This window comes from Lissotriton vulgaris, chromosome 7 (genome assembly GCF_964263255.1).
Source record: "Lissotriton vulgaris chromosome 7, aLisVul1.2, whole genome shotgun sequence".
In the NCBI taxonomy this organism is placed as follows: domain Eukaryota; kingdom Metazoa; phylum Chordata; class Amphibia; order Caudata; family Salamandridae; genus Lissotriton; species Lissotriton vulgaris.
Genome location: NC_141695.1, coordinates 792,988,080 through 793,007,256, shown reverse-complemented (window position 1 = coordinate 793,007,256; position 19,177 = coordinate 792,988,080). Strand labels below are relative to the sequence as shown.

General features: G+C 43.4%; 1 protein-coding gene across 3 annotated transcripts in view; it reads left to right on the top strand.

The window, feature by feature from the left end:
* Positions 1 to 19,177, top strand: part of SLC26A11 (solute carrier family 26 member 11) — a 300,059-nt gene that overhangs the window by 217,084 nt on the left and 63,798 nt on the right. The window lies entirely within an intron of this gene.

The following is a 19,177-nucleotide window of genomic DNA, read 5'->3' as shown; positions in this document are numbered from 1 at the left end:
TCTGTCCCTCACCACCCCTTGTTGTAAATATTTTTGTCCACCATAAGCGTGGAAGGGTATACTCAGATGTGAGTCCCTTGCTCATTGCACCATCAGGATTCAAGCAAGCCGGGCCGAAGACGGCTGAAATGCCAGAAACCGGTCCCCGGTAGCTTGTTTCCTTCCCAGTGTAAGAATTGGCTTTTGTAGTTTGGTTTGCCCTGTTCCCATCATGCACTGGGACAGGAACAGACTAATTTGCATACAGCCAGGTTCTGAAACTGGGATGGTGCAGTGAGCTAAAAAACGGTGTTGGATCCAGCCCTGATCTCTTGACTGGGTGAGAGTATTCTGTTTAATTCAGAGACTCTGTCCCTCACCACCCCTTGTTGTAAATATTTTTGTCCACCATAAGCGTGGAAGGGTATACTCAGATGTGAGTCCCTTGCTCATTGCACCATCAGGATTCAAGCAAGCCGGGCCGAAGACGGCTGAAATGCCAGAAACCGGTCCCCGGTAGCTTGTTTCCTTCCCAGTGTAAGAATTGGCTTTTGTAGTTTGGTTTGCCCTGTTCCCATCATGCACTGGGACAGGAACAGACTAATTTGCATACAGCCAGGTTCTGAAACTGGGATGGTGCAGTGAGCTAAAAAACGGTGTTGGATCTAGCCCTGATCTCTTGACTGGGTGAGAGTATTCTGTTTAATTCAGAGACTCTGTCCCTCACCACCCCTTGTTGTAAATATTTTTGTCCACCATAAGCGTGGAAGGGTATACTCAGATGTGAGTCCCTTGCTCATTGCACCATCAGGATTCAAGCAAGCCGGGCCGAAGACGGCTGAAATGCCAGAAACCGGTCCCCGGTAGCTTGTTTCCTTCCCAGTGTAAGAATTGGCTTTTGTAGTTTGGTTTGCCCTGTTCCCATCATGCACTGGGACAGGAACAGACTAATTTGCATACAGCCAGGTTCTGAAACTGGGATGGTGCAGTGAGCTAAAAAACGGTGTTGGATCCAGCCCTGATCTCTTGACTGGGTGAGAGTATTCTGTTTAATTCAGAGACTCTGTCCCTCACCACCCCTTGTTGTAAATATTTTTGTCCACCATAAGCGTGGAAGGGTATACTCAGATGTGAGTCCCTTGCTCATTGCACCATCAGGATTCAAGCAAGCCGGGCCGAAGACGGCTGAAATGCCAGAAACCGGTCCCCGGTAGCTTGTTTCCTTCCCAGTGTAAGAATTGGCTTTTGTAGTTTGGTTTGCCCTGTTCCCATCATGCACTGGGACAGGAACAGACTAATTTGCATACAGCCAGGTTCTGAAACTGGGATGGTGCAGTGAGCTAAAAAACGGTGTTGGATCTAGCCCTGATCTCTTGACTGGGTGAGAGTATTCTGTTTAATTCAGAGACTCTGTCCCTCACCACCCCTTGTTGTAAATATTTTTGTCCACCATAAGCGTGGAAGGGTATACTCAGATGTGAGTCCCTTGCTCATTGCACCATCAGGATTCAAGCAAGCCGGGCCGAAGACGGCTGAAATGCCAGAAACCGGTCCCCGGTAGCTTGTTTCCTTCCCAGTGTAAGAATTGGCTTTTGTAGTTTGGTTTGCCCTGTTCCCATCATGCACTGGGACAGGAACAGACTAATTTGCATACAGCCAGGTTCTGAAACTGGGATGGTGCAGTGAGCTAAAAAACGGTGTTGGATCTAGCCCTGATCTCTTGACTGGGTGAGAGTATTCTGTTTAATTCAGAGACTCTGTCCCTCACCACCCCTTGTTGTAAATATTTTTGTCCACCATAAGCGTGGAAGGGTATACTCAGATGTGAGTCCCTTGCTCATTGCACCATCAGGATTCAAGCAAGCCGGGCCGAAGACGGCTGAAATGCCAGAAACCGGTCCCCGGTAGCTTGTTTCCTTCCCAGTGTAAGAATTGGCTTTTGTAGTTTGGTTTGCCCTGTTCCCATCATGCACTGGGACAGGAACAGACTAATTTGCATACAGCCAGGTTCTGAAACTGGGATGGTGCAGTGAGCTAAAAAACGGTGTTGGATCTAGCCCTGATCTCTTGACTGGGTGAGAGTATTCTGTTTAATTCAGAGACTCTGTCCCTCACCACCCCTTGTTGTAAATATTTTTGTCCACCATAAGCGTGGAAGGGTATACTCAGATGTGAGTCCCTTGCTCATTGCACCATCAGGATTCAAGCAAGCCGGGCCGAAGACGGCTGAAATGCCAGAAACCGGTCCCCGGTAGCTTGTTTCCTTCCCAGTGTAAGAATTGGCTTTTGTAGTTTGGTTTGCCCTGTTCCCATCATGCACTGGGACAGGAACAGACTAATTTGCATACAGCCAGGTTCTGAAACTGGGATGGTGCAGTGAGCTAAAAAACGGTGTTGGATCTAGCCCTGATCTCTTGACTGGGTGAGAGTATTCTGTTTAATTCAGAGACTCTGTCCCTCACCACCCCTTGTTGTAAATATTTTTGTCCACCATAAGCGTGGAAGGGTATACTCAGATGTGAGTCCCTTGCTCATTGCACCATCAGGATTCAAGCAAGCCGGGCCGAAGACGGCTGAAATGCCAGAAACCGGTCCCCGGTAGCTTGTTTCCTTCCCAGTGTAAGAATTGGCTTTTGTAGTTTGGTTTGCCCTGTTCCCATCATGCACTGGGACTGGAACAGACTAATTTGCATACAGCCAGGTTCTGAAACTGGGATGGTGCAGTGAGCTAAAAAACGGTGTTGGATCTAGCCCTGATCTCTTGACTGGGTGAGAGTATTCTGTTTAATTCAGAGACTCTGTCCCTCACCACCCCTTGTTGTAAATATTTTTGTCCACCATAAGCGTGGAAGGGTATACTCAGATGTGAGTCCCTTGCTCATTGCACCATCAGGATTCAAGCAAGCCGGGCCGAAGACGGCTGAAATGCCAGAAACCGGTCCCCGGTAGCTTGTTTCCTTCCCAGTGTAAGAATTGGCTTTTGTAGTTTGGTTTGCCCTGTTCCCATCATGCACTGGGACAGGAACAGACTAATTTGCATACAGCCAGGTTCTGAAACTGGGATGGTGCAGTGAGCTAAAAAACGGTGTTGGATCTAGCCCTGATCTCTTGACTGGGTGAGAGTATTCTGTTTAATTCAGAGACTCTGTCCCTCACCACCCCTTGTTGTAAATATTTTTGTCCACCATAAGCGTGGAAGGGTATACTCAGATGTGAGTCCCTTGCTCATTGCACCATCAGGATTCAAGCAAGCCGGGCCGAAGACGGCTGAAATGCCAGAAACCGGTCCCCGGTAGCTTGTTTCCTTCCCAGTGTAAGAATTGGCTTTTGTAGTTTGGTTTGCCCTGTTCCCATCATGCACTGGGACAGGAACAGACTAATTTGCATACAGCCAGGTTCTGAAACTGGGATGGTGCAGTGAGCTAAAAAACGGTGTTGGATCTAGCCCTGATCTCTTGACTGGGTGAGAGTATTCTGTTTAATTCAGAGACTCTGTCCCTCACCACCCCTTGTTGTAAATATTTTTGTCCACCATAAGCGTGGAAGGGTATACTCAGATGTGAGTCCCTTGCTCATTGCACCATCAGGATTCAAGCAAGCCGGGCCGAAGACGGCTGAAATGCCAGAAACCGGTCCCCGGTAGCTTGTTTCCTTCCCAGTGTAAGAATTGGCTTTTGTAGTTTGGTTTGCCCTGTTCCCATCATGCACTGGGACAGGAACAGACTAATTTGCATACAGCCAGGTTCTGAAACTGGGATGGTGCAGTGAGCTAAAAAACGGTGTTGGATCTAGCCCTGATCTCTTGACTGGGTGAGAGTATTCTGTTTAATTCAGAGACTCTGTCCCTCACCACCCCTTGTTGTAAGCATTTTGTCCTGACACGATCGCCAGGATCTGTCAATGCCCTTACGCGGGTCCTTCATAAACTTTGCCAGAAACGTTGCCATCTTTGCATCTAAATCCGGTGTCATGGCAACTTTCCCCTCCAAGGTGGGCCTAGGGCATTCCCCACGGAGGCATCCCCTGGCCTCCTGCTCCAGAGGCTTACGCAACCGACTAGCCACGAACTTTGCCACCTTGTCACCCGGGGCCCAGGCTGCGGAGCGCGGATGCATTATTTCATCCGGGTCCAGCATACCTGAGCTGTCCCGCGGTAACTCAGTGGCCGAGCTCGAAGGTCGCCAGGAACGCACTGATTCCTCTCCCCCGTCCGAATTCGGGAAGTCCCCCGGAGACGAAGGGGCAGTCTCAGTAGCTACCACCGAGGCGGGGGCCGCAGGCTGGTCAGGTGGGGACTCTGTCGCCTTAGCCAAAAATGCGTCACGCAGACGCTCAAAGGCACCCTTGTCCACCCCCTGAGCACCCTCCGACAACCCCCCCTTGCAGGGCTTCTTAGGAGCAGGGGGGCCCTCACCTGATGAACCTGGGAGGGCATAAGGGATTCCTGACTGCGCCTGAGCTAGTTTGGCGCACTCCTCAACTATGCGCGCCGAAAGACGCTCCTCCATAGGGGTTACCACCTCTGTGACACAGCGGTAGATGGAGCTGTCTACAGCTTGGTAAAACTCCTCATCCTGCAAATATGATTGGGAGTCACCCCCATAATAATCGTCCTCCATGCTGCACAAAGGTAGCTTAAGGGATTTACACTCTACCCAACAGCCTGGGTATCACTGAGAATTAGGGCAGACCGGAGGACTGCAACAGTTTTGGTTGCCAGGGACTGGCAAAATTAGGGTGCACTCACAACCCCCAGCGCGCAGACCCACCCCAGGGGGACCAGGTCAGCTGCCTCACTGCGCGCTGCCACACCAACAACACGAGTGCAGAAATCTGCCAAGTCGGCGTTAACGCGGTAAAACACCGCAATACAGACCCCCACTGGGGCGTTCAAATATGGGGCAAAAATGATACAGACCCGATAAACGGGCGTTTTATGAGACAGACTCGAGGGCTCGGCTCCGCGGCGGTTGGTCTCCTCAGCGCGGCTCCTCTGTGAGGAGAAACTCGCGCCGGAGACCAACGAGACGCGGCCGCGCCCCCTAGCGGATGACTGCGCACCGCAACAACACACCGGGCATAGTCGCGAAGGAAGCGAGACGGCGCTTCCGCGACCTAAATGGGGCTCTGAAACAAAAGAAATCACCAGAGACCCATAGCCCCAAGTAAAAGTTAAGCAGTACAGTGCATAAAATGGTACAAATCCCCAACAATCACATTCTGAGAGAGGGAGAGAAAAAAACACTTAACTGGCTGCGGAAGCAGCGAAGAAAGAGGAGGAACATGGAGAAGGGACTGCCTATCTATGGATTGTGGACATAGAGGAAGGACTCCGTTTGGACTGTTATATTGTCATGATGGGAGTTGTAGTCCCAGAGACATTGTTTTCTTGAGTTATATGGCTAAAATGCTTTATTGTTGGTTTTTAAGCATTTTTTCTGCATTATGAGCTTTTCTAAGGCTGCTGTGTTTTCCAATTTGTAATAAATGCGAAGAAAGAAAAAGCATAATCTGAGCCTCCGGTCCTGCCATAGAATCAATCCTGCTTGTCCCTTTAGAGGCGCTAAAAGTCATCCCTCCTCCTTTATCTGAGGTTTTCTCCCATTTGCTGCTCTTAGCCTATGTTCCAGGGTGATGGCATTCAACTGTAATGCTGCTTTTGTCCATTTTTCTAATGGGGTAAGCTCCAGAGGTGGTACCATCCATGCTTTGTCCACCTCCCTCACATCATGGGGCTCTACCCAATCTAATGGTTGGAATGTCACGCTGAAATCACCACCAACTAATAAGGAGGAGTGACCATCCTGTCTAGCCTCCAATAGTTGGCCCAGAGCATGCAAGGTTGGGGAGCTACCTCCTCTGATGCTTCTAGCGTACACATTAAAATGTTGATGGTTTTGCCCTTGCCCTTCTTTAGCCTTACCCCTAGAATATCATAGCTGTTAGTATCCACTTCCTTGCAATCGCAATTAAGTGAGGTGGTAATTAAGATAAGCAGCCCACCTGATGGTCAGCCGTGTTTGGATGCAATGGCTGGTCTATGGAAAGTCATGAACCCAGGTATAAATATGGGGGTCAAACTCCATGTTTCCTGAAATAGACAAATCTTGTGAGGGCTAACGAGCTCAAGCCATTAGGAGCAATCTAGTTTACCCCTTATGCCCGCCACATTCCATGATGCTATCTTCAACACCCTGCCCAAGGGTGATGGAAGGCAAATTTGTGGAGCCAACGGGATATGTGTAGTGTTAGCCTTGATTTTGGGTCAGCCATATATGTCCTGAGTATAAGCCTGTACATGTTCACTTGATAAAGACACTAGAGCAATATCTAGAGCCGGCTGTATGTTGCATAGCGTGCTCTCAAGCTCTGAGTAGGGGCCTGCTGGGTGCATATCACTTAAAGAAATATTGTGCTCCTGAGTTTTACTGGAGAGACACTTAGAAACCTTTGCTACAGGCAACAAGAGTCAATCATTCTGAGAAAGGGATGAGATATTTGAGGCCCTGAGAAACTGGGGTGTGGTAATTCGTTGTTCTGATGTGTAAGGGATGTTTAATTTCAGCCTGATCTGGGTGGGAGATGGAGAGTGTGTTCTCAATTCCATTTCAACTAAATTCTGTACCAAAATATTGTTTACTAGAATAAGTTCTAAGGCATCAGTTGAACTATTTTTAAGTGTGCGTCTTTTTGCCTGAACAATATCCACCCTTATGATGGATCTACAACCTCTGATATGTCTCAACCAGTAAATGGCCTTATTTTTGAGGGTTTCTGTGAGCTCATATTTGGAGCTGCTATTGTCTACTTTATGGATGTTGATCATATATATTTGTTTAGTCTTAGGTACAGAATAGGTGAAAAAAGCTGGTTGGGGGTGTTTGGAAAGTGGGGGTGTCCTGCTGGAACCTCTACTTAATCCTTGCGACATCTGCTTGGTCAATAAATCGGACCCTCGGTCTTGGATGTTGTCAAAATATACCAATACATGTCTTGTTGGCAGAATCATTTCTGCAAAGCCATCATAGATCTTTCTTTCTGTTGCTGAAATCCTCCTACTCTATCTGCATTTTACCTTCTGACTAATGATGAATTTGATATGTTGGATGTACAAAGCAAACCTTCCGGGTCTCCTTTATACTGTTCCAGCAGCTCTGCCTACAGAGTAATTCATGCTGGATGTTCACTAGGCTGAAACCAATATTAATTCCTCCTTTATGGAAGAATGTGTCCCAGATGTCTTAAAAAGGGAATGTGTAACTCTTCTATTGAAAAAAACATCTTCAAATTCCAAGGAATTGTCTAACTATGGACCTATTTTCCAACTGCCTTTCCTCATTTGGTTATTGAAAAAAGTGATATATATGCAACATATGAATTTTGTGACCAGTAAAGGATTGCTGCCTCTTTCTCAGATGGACTTTGTCTATAGTGTAGCCCTGAATTTAACATTGTTTCAGTGCTTGACGTTTTATGGTGTGCTGCTGATAATATTCCTTCTGTGTTGATTCTTTTGAATTTCACAGAAGCCTTTGATGTTTTCAATCACACCATCCTTCTGACGAGGCATACCGAAATCTGCATCAAAACGCATGCCTTATTCTGGATTTCTAATTATTTATCCCAAATATCCTTCTGGGTCGCTCGGAGACACTTTGAGTCCTTAGACCATTTCCTTGCAGGGTGCCTCAAGACTATCTATTTATCTTGTCCCCACTGCTTTCTAAACTTTGGCACTCTGTATTGAGCCTTTTGGGTGCAACTTCTTTTCATATCCTGACGACACCCAGTTCATCGTTAGAATTGAAGTTGACCCTTTGACTGCGACAGACAAACTGCACCGGTGTCTCCTCAGTGTGCAGTGCAAGATGAGCAGCAATTCTCCTAAATGTGATGAAAATAAGTCGAAGATTTTATACTTGTCAAAACCCCTAAAACTTCAGAATGTTTCATAACTGCCTTCCACACTAGGTCCGATTCCCATTCCAATGAAAATGGTGACAAATTCTGTATTAAAATTTGAGTCCTCGCAAACTCTAGCAGCCAAGGTCTCGGAGGTGGTGAAATCCTCTTTCAGATACATACCTGGAGTTATTCTCTATCTTTTCTGCCCTGCTGAAAAGATTCATATTCTAAATGCTGTTGTTTCCTTTCTGTAAAGCTTTCTACCTGGGTTTTTTTCTGATCAGTAAATTACAACCTATTCAGAATTATACCGCGAGATTTACATGCGACTTCAGTCATGGGAATCATATTTCTCTTGTTTTAGACTCCCTATATTGGCTGCCGGTGAAGGAGTGTATTCTATTTAAGTCACTTTATTTGGTTCACAAAGTGATCTACTCTTCTAACAGTTCGCCACTTTAAATTATTTTAAGTGGTACCATCTCTCTTGTACTTAAGATCCAAAAATCTTTATCTTGTGACTTCTAAAATCTCACCAAAAATCAATAGATGGCAGAGCTTTTTCGATCGTGGCTACAGCCAGACAGAAGATGCAGTCTGTGAACCTCCGTTCTGAACTTACCCTACTAAGTTCAGAAAGTTTGTTAAAACTTGGTTGTTCCCCTGAATTTAGCGGCCCTTTGTAGTTTTGTGTTTTTTTTAGGAATTGTTAATCTTAGCGCCATGATAACCTAGTAAGTCCCCCTAGTAAGGGTGATAGAGCACTTCAAAAAATTCAAATATATATATTTTGCCACCTCTGACCAGTAGTCTGGAAGGAGACCGTATGAACCTGTCCCCTCCTCTTGGTGAACTTTAAGGAATCATTATGTATGGAAGGAAAAGCTGTTTGAGGCGGTCTACTGAGGTACCAAAACAGAGCATTGCAGTGCATATGTGCAGCTTGTTAAATTGTGGCTACTTTCTATTTTTATTGCTTATATCTTGGTTGGTTCTGCATTTTGATATTCTATGTTTGGCCAGCAGAACTACATATATAAAACATATTTACTCATCCCTGTCAGGGAGTAGATGGCAAAGGGGCAACTCAGTATCACTGTGGTACTTTTCCAGGAGTATTCCTAGATATTAATCTTATTGGCTCCCATATATGCTGGAAGCCTACTCAAAATATATAACGACCTTCAAAGCTTTGGAACAAAGGAGATGATATTTACAGAGTCTGCAGCGAACAGCAGTTGAAAAGTATCAACATCTACAAGCTTGAGCCTAGATGCCTCGAATTTTTGGCAGTGAGAAAAAGCCACCCATTTTTTAAATAAACAACCTCTTGTTTATTTTTAGATATGTGTTCTGTAATGACAACCTTACCATGCAATGTCTTATGCACTAAATTATTGGGAGTTGAAAGGGGAATTACAAAGCTACCCATAGGTGTCTCTGACCGAATCACCGGGTGAAGCTGCGGAACCACTAGTAGTGTGCACAAGTCTGGTAATGTACCAGAAGTAGATTTTGTCTTTAAGAAGCTGGATTCTTATTTGACCTGGGTGATTACCACCTCAAGGAATAATCACAATCCTTGTCTGCGCAAATCCTTAAACTCACTAAATTAACCTGAACTCAAACGCCTGGCTGCTATGCCACAAAGCCGACAGGCTTACCTTAGGGCAATGTAAAAAGTATCTATGCGAAACCAAAACAGTAATAAAGTTGAAATGCAAAACAATAAAAATCTCTAACTAAATTAGAAAATTGTAGTAAAATGTAATAAGCAAAGTGATACCACAGATGTACAAATCCAATAAGGGGAACAGTAGATATGAATTATTAAGGTTTTAGGTAGGAATAGCTCTAAGAAGCATTAAGTACCAGTGATAGTTAATGATCTCTGTAAACTGGAACCTAGATGGAATTTTGACACTGACCGCAAAGGAGCTTGGGTTGGTTACACCAACAAAGTTCATCCTGTTCAAAGATTTTATCTTTTGATTTAGTCTTTTAAGTCCCAAACCTTCGAGACTCACCGGGTGTCTGGCAGACTCCCACAGCAGGTCTGAGCTGAGCAATTGAAGGAAAGTCCTACTGTAGCTTGTTTTATCCCTGTAGCTTGAGCAAATGATTAACCTTATGACCATTGGAGTCTACCTCGTACAGGGTGCAATAAAGAGCAAGTCCATTCGCTGAGGGCTCTTCTCAGGTCATAGACAACAGGTTCAGTTCTCTTCTGATCTTCTTCAGGCCCAGGAGTGTATAGCAGACCCACATTTATGCCTGCTGCTAACTAGTGTGGGGGGGGGGGTGACTCCTGCCCTAATGGATAAACGTTCCCAGGGCCAACCCTACCCACTTTGGGCATTGTGAAGATGGCAAACATCTACGGCCACACTAAACCTGGGCTCTGAGGGATTGTGGTGTGTGGGGTGAGTGTACTATGATAATCCTTGTGCTTTGCTACATCAAACACTAAAATCCAGTTTGGGGCAGCTACTGTACTCACAAAAAACCCAGAGATAGAATTCTGGTAGATCTAAAGTAGGGTTTTCCACCATCCAAACAGTAGATACCCAAGAATTGTTCTGGCACCCTGTTTTCATTCCTTTTAAGTGCGCCTTCAGTGTCATATGTAAAACCCAGAGACAGAAGTCTGTTAGAACAAATGTATAGAGTTTTCCCGCAACCAGATAGTAGATACACAAGAATTGTTTTGTCATTCTGTTTGCTTTCCTTTGAAGTGTCTCTCGACTGTTATATGTAAAACCCATCACATGCATCAAATAGGATTTGAAATTGAATCAGGATTTGACATTGTAAAGTCAAAAGGGATGCTTGTGGTCTCACCCTGCATATTCTGTCTAGTTCAGAGGAGGCGTCATCCTCCATTCAGGTCAGCCTGGTTTTTTAACCTGGAAAGAACGTCATGCCTTTTTCATACCTATTCAGATGTTAATTACTGTCTGGGAGGAGTGGGAGAGACGGTGCAAACTCAACCTCCAGGAACTTCATGTAGGGAAAAGGTAACCTTCTAAAAGTTACTATTCCTTAATGTTTATAAAAAATCAGACCACCATTGAATTGGATTTTTAGAAACTATTGAAAATAATTGTTTAATTATTTTTTAGTATGTCCCATTTCTGGTGTGAAGTATAAGGATTTGTAACCTGTTTGCTGGCTCTCTACATCGGACAGCTAGGCCTGCCACAGTGAAATCTAGCTGTTGGGTGCTAGTCAGTGTAAAGATATGTTAACATTATAACCTTTACCAGGTTTAAAAGGGGAGCTCAAGCAATTTACTACTGGTTATCAGGGGAAAGGTCCACAGAGTTCCAACACCCAGCGGCGTAATAAAACTTCAGGGGGGCCCTGCAAAGTGCATGGAGGGGCCCCCTTCTGGACTTAGTCGAGACCTCCAAGATCAGGGCACTGTGCTGAGGGGGTCCCCTGTCGCTCAGAGAACCCCCTACACTGCAGGGGCTGCGGGGGCCTTTGTTACGCCACTGCTAACACCAGCACAATTATCGGGTCCTGCAGTAAGCGAATAATACAAAGTGACCAAGCAGAAATAGCAGATTTCCTACATTACCACGCAGTCTACTTCTCAAGCGGAACGTCTAAGGCTGGGCCGGTGAAGAGGCTAGGAATATGCCATCTGTATCAGTTTTAGCTTCAATATTTAGGGCAGCTAATCCTCTGTCTACTTGTACCTGATTTAGAGAGTTTTGAGTACAGTCCGTACAGCATCACCTGGAAAGTTGGATTTTAGTGAGATTGGTACAGAATATGAGAGCACTGTTTATGAAGTGGAGTAGAAATGACAGTTAAGAAAAAAGTTTGAAGCAAAGAAAGGAGATCTGATTTTGCATTGTGCCACTCGCTTTGACCGTTATGCATGTTATTGACACCTATGGGAGTGGAGTCTGAGCCAGCTAAAAATAAATGGCTCAAAAAATCTGCCTTAAAATGGAATTTGGGGTTGTCAAGTCAACTTTGGAAAATGATGAAGGGATTTGGCCTAGCTAAGTAATCTCTTTCCTCCAGGGTGCAATGGACCAAGTGCCATGGTAAATGCAACTTTTAACCAAGGAGGAGGTTGTACTTCATGATTTCTTTATGCACTGCCATAGTCTTAGAAGACTGTAGGGCCTTAACATTGTCCCCTCTTCTCACTATATGCCACATGCTGAAGCAACGTCTCTTTCAGCTGAGCTCAAAGGCCACAGTTCCTCTGGCACTAGAATGTGTTGTTGGTGACTCAGGAAATACCTAGCTATTTCCTAACATAGAATAGCTGCCCATGTTCAAGTTTTTTAAATGGAAGCTGAAAATTCACATAAGGGAGCAACGAGGACTGCTGGTGCCAAACTAACATGCATTGCTTGATGCAGGGCAGCTGAGACATGGACCATACAACTAAGAATAGGCAGAATAACCTTTTACTTGTGAGAAGAAATCCTTCCTTTAAGATTGGAGAAAACATGTCTCACCTGTGAGAAAACAAAATAATTTCATACTGAGGGTTCAGCTTGTTGGGTTGGTAATGGAACAAGGGCCTGCACATACCTTATACTGAACTTGGCTGCCTCTATAAGCAGTTACAGACAGGGTTTCATTCAGTGAAGTCTCCTGTTATTAGGACAGGGAACAAGACAGTCCCGTTGGTACATCCAGATGCCCAGTAATGGGCATTATCTTATATTTTCTATGTTTAGAGCTTTATAGAGCATGCTGTTGCCCGCTGTAGGGCGTCCTGATGCTATCCCGCTAGATTAAACTGAAGGAAGAGAAAAATTAACTATTCATTAAAGAGCAAGGCCTTGAGTTTCTTTCTAAAGGTAGAGTAGGAGGGGATAAATATAACTTCTATGGTAGTTCTAGGGAGTGGACGCAAGGAAATCAGAGGAACTGTTGCTTCATCTTAATTTCCTAATGTGTGGTATTGTGACTGTTCCTTTATTTAAGTGAATACACCAAGCAGGTCCATAAGGACTGATCAAACCGTGTAAGTACTTAGGGCCTCTATTCTGAAAGGAAAGGCCATTAAACAAAGGGCCTTAAAATCAGAACTAATGTGGATGGGCAGCCATGGGAGTGCCCTCAAATCGAATGCCAGAAAGTCATATTAAGGAATAGTCTTGCACCAGCATTGTGAACCACCTGGATGTGGTGTAGGAGGTATTTAGGGACACCAAGGTATAAGGCATTTCCGTAGTCCAAGCAAGATGTGACCAGTGCTTGGACCACTATCTTCTGAGAATGTTGAAGCAAGGTGTAGACACTTTAAAACTGTATTGAGCAGAAAAAAGATTGCTGTTAAACCAGAATCCAGTGTTTGCTGATGATGTGGGAAAAGGCAGTTGCCTGAGATCATCCAACCACTAACTGGGAGACCAGGAGCGAGACTTTGAACCGAACAGGAGGACGTCTGTCTTTTCCACATTTAACTTGAGACCTTTGTTTGACATCCAGTTTCCAACAGCCGTCATACATTCATGGAATCTGACCTGCATGTCAGATGCATTGCGATGGTTGGAGACAATAAGTTGCGTGTGATCTGCGTAACAGAAGATTTGGAACCCATGCATATGGATAGGATCTGCAAAAGAGGAGACCGCTGAGCCTTAAGGTGCGGTGCAGTTGGGATAATAGAACTGGTTGGGAGCAGAATGGGTTATGGACACAGACTAACATCTACTCAACAGAAATTATGCAAACCATTCTAAGAGTTAAAATCCAGACACCAAAATGCGACAAGCAGTTCAGGTACGTAGAGTAGAAACTTATCAAAAGCTGCCAAGCGGTCCAGGAGGGCTATTGTCTAGGTTGGCTCCTACCTTGTCGGAAACAGCCAGTAGGGACGTTTTGGTTCTATAAAGCGACTAAAATCCGCCCAGGCTGAGATGGATCATGTAGGGCATTGTATTCCAGATAGTTTCACAGCTACAAGTTAATAAGTTTATCCAGAATTGTGGTTGGGAGAGGACTTTGGGCTAAAGGCAATAATCTCCCAATATATTGGGGTCTAGGGTGGTCTTTTTTTAGGAGAGGTATTACCCTTTCCTGCTTACAAATTTGAGGGACTCTAGAGGTTTGTAGGGGGAGATTATTCAATCGGTGCCTCTTCCATCTGTCCCCATTTGAGGGATCCACTCAAATTGGATCAGATGGAAGCTGTACCTATTACGTGTGAGCCGGATTTGACTGATGTAATTAGCATATTAGGCTCTTCTAAAGTAATGGGTGTAAATTCAGCTAGTGGGGTGCCAGACGATCAGCAGTATTTAGTTTCAAAGTCAGGAAAGTTGGTGACTGGATAAAAGTGTTTATAGAGATCTTTTAGCATGAAAGAAGGTTGCTAGGCTGGTACAAACATCTAGCGAATTGGGGATTGTTTGATAAGTGACTTTAGAATGTAGACAATAATTGACCACCAAAAACATTTTGTAGGGATAATTTGCAGAGATCTCGATTCTGATTGCCAGATAGGCAGAGCGGACACAACATATAGCATAATGATAAGATTTAATAGCAGATCGATAAGTTATTTTAGGAGAGTTTTCATATGCAATTCTCTATTTGTTCCACTGTTTTCCACTGTTGCTTTAAGTGAAGGTTGTCATTGTCCCAGTTCATATGGCATGTGTCTTGCGCCCCAATCAATCGCACAGCCTTAAGCAGGAATCTTTTTCCTCACAATAAACCAATATTCATCTAATACTCCAACTTTAAGCCATATTTTTATAACTGATCCAAACTTCATCCATTTTTTTCATTCACTTCAAAGACTGTGCAATTCCAATTTTTTTTCAAATGCCATCTGCATACCCATCCAGGCCTTATCAGCGACACTTTAAAATTAACAATTCATCCTGGGTATCCTCATATTTTTTCACCAAATGCATTTCGGCTCTACAGCCCTTCATCACGAGTAACTTAAATAATAAAAAGAACATATTAATGTACTATTCAATTCGCATAAAAACTACCCTTATCACCTGATAATTAAATGTACTGTTTGGAAAATGATTACCATAGTGTTTTACTGTGACTGGTTGCAACCTAAAACTTGTGTGCGAACACGCATGCAGGAATAAACATAAGACCCCTTTCCTTCTATGAACAGAAATACACTTCCTAGATCAAGTACTATGAAATCCGTGACTAATTCCAACCTAAAACATCGGCGTGGACAAGCATGCAAAAATGATGATGAAAAAACCTTCACCTTCTGCAAACAAAAAAGCCCATGGTGAATCGAGTGCTGTAAAAACTGCCACCAAAATCATCACTCACTACCAAATACCTGCTAACAAAATCTCTGTTCCATGACCAATAACATTGATCAAGCGGAAGCGGTAGGGAATTTGTTTTATTCTGCAATTATCTCCAAAATCATGTAATGAAACGTACATCATCTAAGAGTTTGGGCCCATATAAACTCAATAACCACTTACATAAATCAGTTCCTCCGATAGCGCTTTGGTAGAGCAAATAGGGACTTGATAATAAGAGACAAACACTATTTGCCTCCTGAGGACCTATAATGAAGGAAAAGCCTGTCCAAAAACAATAACCAAAATATACATATGTCTATATATTCAATAATAATGACAAGTTTTGAATACTTATCATGTTACTTTTATCTAATATTTGAAAATATGAATGGTCAATACACAAGTACATAGAAATGTTAATTCTTCATTATTCTGTTATTACAGGAACATTCACAATACGAAAATACAGTTCAATGACTCATACATCACATAATCAGTAACCGCATGCGGAAGGAGGAAGAGAGAGACAAAGAAAATTATTCATTGCAAAATCAGTATGCAATTCAGAAGTTCATACAAACCTAGATCAAAGAATACTAATGCACAGCGTGCAAAGGTCAGAAATAGCTAACCCTTCGCCCGAAAAGGTATAGCTTGAGCAACATCACCAGCCGATGAAGTGCAGGGTTAACAGGATAGTCTTGCTCCAAAAGATTGCAAGGACAGTAGCCCGCCAGAGTAGCATAGAGAGTACAGCACCAAAGGCTCTCTTTTCAGAAAAAAAGCTACTGACAAGTTATTTTCTCACGGCAATAATTATACCCCAATTGCTAGAAAGTTCTGTCCCCCTAAAGTTGCAATTTCAAATTCCATACAATTCCATTGGTCAGGCTTATGAGGAGTTCATCGTCTCAATCACTTCATCCGGATTTTCGGGTTACTGTTCTTTGTTAAAAATGAATGTCATCATCACTCTTCGGAAGCAGGAAAGAAATTATGATGACTTCATGTGCTCGTGCCCGCTTCCACCTCAACTTGCAACATAGTAGACACAATTATTCATAGAAAGAAATACTCTACCCGTAGGGAGGAAATTCTGGTGATATGCTAACTAAGCACAACTGCACAACTAAACAAATAAATCACAATTTTTTTAAATAGTGAAGGACAAAATAGATTGTTCGGTGGCCTACATTAAGGAAAGGGAAATTACTCTAACTGGGTTTGAGGCATTCATAGAGAAAGCATAATTTATCATTTTTCTGAGGAAATAAAACACATGCATTACTATTTTGAGGAAAAGTAACACATAAAGAAATAGAAATTAAAGATTAATTATCCTATTTAAATCCATAAGTATAATCTAACTGTCCCAATAATCAAACTATTAATAAGATTTTTTTTTCCTCTGGTTAAAAATTAAAATTTTCTGCATTTTTGATTCAATTCTCTCTCCCATAACATGTAGGAACACGTCATAGAAATTTTCCATGCTTTTCAGCATGTTAAACATTGTAATTTCTATATTACTAAACATGTCATGTTTTTCTTGCACATTTTCACGTTGTACCTTCGAATATTTTCATGTATATGAATGTTAAAAATCACACCATTAGTCATAGTTTTGTTAATAACACAGTTATGAGCAGATCCGATCAAGCAAGATTATTTTACAAAAAATCATGCTTTATCAACCTAAAGCTATAAAACACTATCTTTTAAGCTGTGACCGGCACCACAGTCGCCTCCGACCACCATCTTGCATACCTCTTCACCTTAGCATTCCCATCTGAAATCCCACACGTGAAGACCATCTATTTTTAAACTGTCACGGAAGTGTGGCTCTACACACGTGACTCGGTGCTGGTTCAATCTATGGACCATAAAGAAATATGTTCCACACCCCTCGGCTTTATGGTACACGCCCTATAAAAATAAGTAAACACTAATGCGATCCACACACAAATTAACACTCTACTCATTGCGATCTACCACCCACAAAAAACAAAGTGTAAACAATATATACAATCACATGTTAAAACAGTGCAAGTAACATATTATGTGAAAGGAATCCCAAATTCATGTGTGCATATTTTAAATGTCCTTGATAAAGTATGTTACAGTTCCTTATGTGCAGTTCATCCATGACCACCTGGGCTCCCTTCTGAATACTCGATGTATTCCTGCTGCCTTGATAGTGATACTTCATTAATTTACTGTTTCTCTCCGTTTCTTTTTTTTTGGTCGGGGTGCAAACTGTCGGAGGGACAGGGTTTAGAAGTGCAGTGAAAAAAGATGATGGGATGCACACCTCCTTGTACTCTGAATTCTTCTGACTGCTCCTAGCTGTGTTATGGCGTGCAGACTGATGCCGTGGTCTGCCCCCAAATGCCACGGAAGTATGAATACTAGTTCATATGGCACATGTCTTGCGCAGCGTGCCAATCAGTCACACAGCCTTAAGTGGGAATCTTTTTCATCACAAGTAACCAATGTTCATTTTATACTCCACGTTTAATTCATGTTTTTATTACTGTTCCCAACTTCATCCATTTTTTTTCATTCACTTCGAAGACAGCGTAATTCCACATTTTTTCAAATGCCATCTGCATGCCCATCCAGGCCTTATCAGCGACGCGTGGGAATTAACATCGTGGGTAGTCTCAGGTTGTCAGTGTACCACTAGGCAGCTAGCTCAGTTCTGCCATTTTTATTAGGTCGTTTATGTTAACCTCCCAAGGGGAGTTAATTTAATTATTAAACAAAACATCTGAGGCAGACGGATCACTGAAACTTGAACGAGGTGTGTTTTCTAGTGCCCATATGAGGCATTGGGGATGGATTTTAGGGCAGGATTTCCTAGTACTAGAAAATGGTACAGTGACCTCGGTGGATATAGGGAGTTCCAGTTAAAAAGGCATAGAAAAGTGATCAAACCAGAGCAAGGGGATTGGGGTGGTAGTATAGATCATATCAGTGTTAAAAAAAATAGGGTTGAGAACATTACCTGGCTCCTTAATAAGTTGGAGTCTGGACTTTTTTAGTCCAGTCAAATGCTTTAAAAGTATCTAAGAGTATAGTCGAGTCTCTGGCTGTGGGTTGTTTTAGGTGATAGTTAAAATCTCCAAGAATAATAAGCATTTCTAAGCTCTCTATGAATGGCCACCATGCAATTCTTTCCCAAGAATAATAAGCATTTCTAAGAATGTGGGTGGCCAAAGCTTCCAAAACGTTGCTGTGGAAGTTGGTTTTGGGTCTGGGTGGTAATAAATTAACAGCCCTCTTCATGCAGAGGGGTTTGTGGCATAGATGTGTTGATGCCTAAAGACTATGGCCAGACTGCCTCTGAGTTTACCTGGTTGGTCTCAACGTGTAACAGAAATGCCTTCTGGGATGATAGTAGTAATGTCCGAGTAAGGCGAATTGTTGAGCCACAGCCTGCATCCACACCGTGGCCACCATTTTAAGGAGCTGGAGGCAGGCAAGGAAGGATGGCGCCTCTTGGGTCAGGAGAGCAGGCACCTCCTGGATCCACCCACTAGACCAGGTTGAAGTCAAGATTGCAGAAACATGAGCAAAAGTAAAATAAACTGGCAGCGGAATTATTTAACACAACAAAACTGAAAAAAACAAGCAAGGCCAGGTAACCTCTAAGAACAATACATGGAAAATAAGACAACGCTAAAACAAATCATAAATAAAATAAATAAAGTGGGGTCTTGAGGGCCAGGCACCCCTCCTCCAGAGGGCATGGGGTCCAAGGAACATAACTGGGATGAGCATGGACAATTCACACAAAGTGCTCCAGACAATCAAGTGTTTACCCTTAGCCACAGTGCAGCCACCTTTTTATAGAGCAGGATGCAGGTACCGGCAGAAAAGGTGGCACAAAGGGGGTGGATGGGGCTGGCACGTTCTCTGTATCAGACCATCTAAACACCTGTAGTGTGGGAGCCATTTTACACTCCATACCTCAGTGTATGTCTACAGGTACTATATTTGCATAGTTTATTATCAAACTA